The sequence below is a fragment of the Seriola lalandi genome, unplaced genomic scaffold (assembly GCF_002814215.2).
Source record: "Seriola lalandi dorsalis isolate HSWRI2012SDOR001 ecotype SW California unplaced genomic scaffold, Sedor1 jcf7180002054581, whole genome shotgun sequence".
In the NCBI taxonomy this organism is placed as follows: domain Eukaryota; kingdom Metazoa; phylum Chordata; class Actinopteri; order Carangiformes; family Carangidae; genus Seriola; species Seriola lalandi.
The window spans coordinates 1,389,129-1,390,139 of NW_019525134.1; positions in this window are offsets into that span (position 1 = coordinate 1,389,129).

Genomic DNA, 1,011 nt, shown 5'->3' on the forward strand with positions numbered 1-1,011 from the left:
TGTGTGAGGCTGCAGGTCTCATGGCAGTGTGTGAGGCTGCAGGTCTCATGGCAGTGTGTGAGGCTGCAGGTCTCATGGCAGTGGGTGAGGCTGCAGGTCTGATGGCAGTGTGTGAGGCTGCAGGTCTCATGGCAGTGTGTGAGGCTGCAGGTCTGATGGCAGTGTGTGAGGCTGCAGGTCTGATGGCAGTGTGTGAGGCTGCAGGTGTGATGGCAGTGTGTGAGGCTGCAGGTGTGATGGCAGTGTGTGAGGCTGCAGGTCTGATGGGTGTCAATGAAGCAGTGGGTGTGGCTGATGGAGAAGCAGGTAGAAACTGTGAAACTGTCTCAGGTCCAGCAGGTGGAGATGTTTCTGGGTATGAGTATGAGTCTTTTCAGGTTCTGAGGTCTTGATGGACAAAACAAACTGCCTGATTAGTAATTAATATCAATGTACGCATATTCAAAAGGAGTGTTGGCCCAAAACAACAACAGAAACTCACCTCTAATGGCAGTATAATATTGGTCTGGGGAATAATATAAACCCTGCTTCTGCCAGCTGCTGTCTTCAGTTCCTTCAGTGTATTTGCCTGAATTTTAGTCAGAACCCTGGACTTATCAGCTCTTGCAAGATGAAATCCAATTACATTTAAGCTAACTGTGGGAAAGTTTTGGCAGATGTAATTATTAAACTCTGGGAGAGTCCAAGAAAGTGGTACGTAACTTCTATGTGAGACTGAACCTGGCAAATCCTGACTTTGGATCCCTGCAAAATAATTAAAGAAAAAATTGTCAATATACTGACTCAATAATTTATTGTGTTTTGTGTGTTATTGCCACCGACTTAGATTCAACGCCTTATTGTGTCTTTATAGGCCGTGAACAACATACTTTGCTGTATTTGTTATGTTTGGAGCACAATTTCAATTCAATTTATTTATATAGCTCCAAATCACAACAGAAGTATCTCGGGGCACTTGTCACATAGAGCAGGTCTAGACGTACTCTTTGAGTTACAGACCTAACATTCACC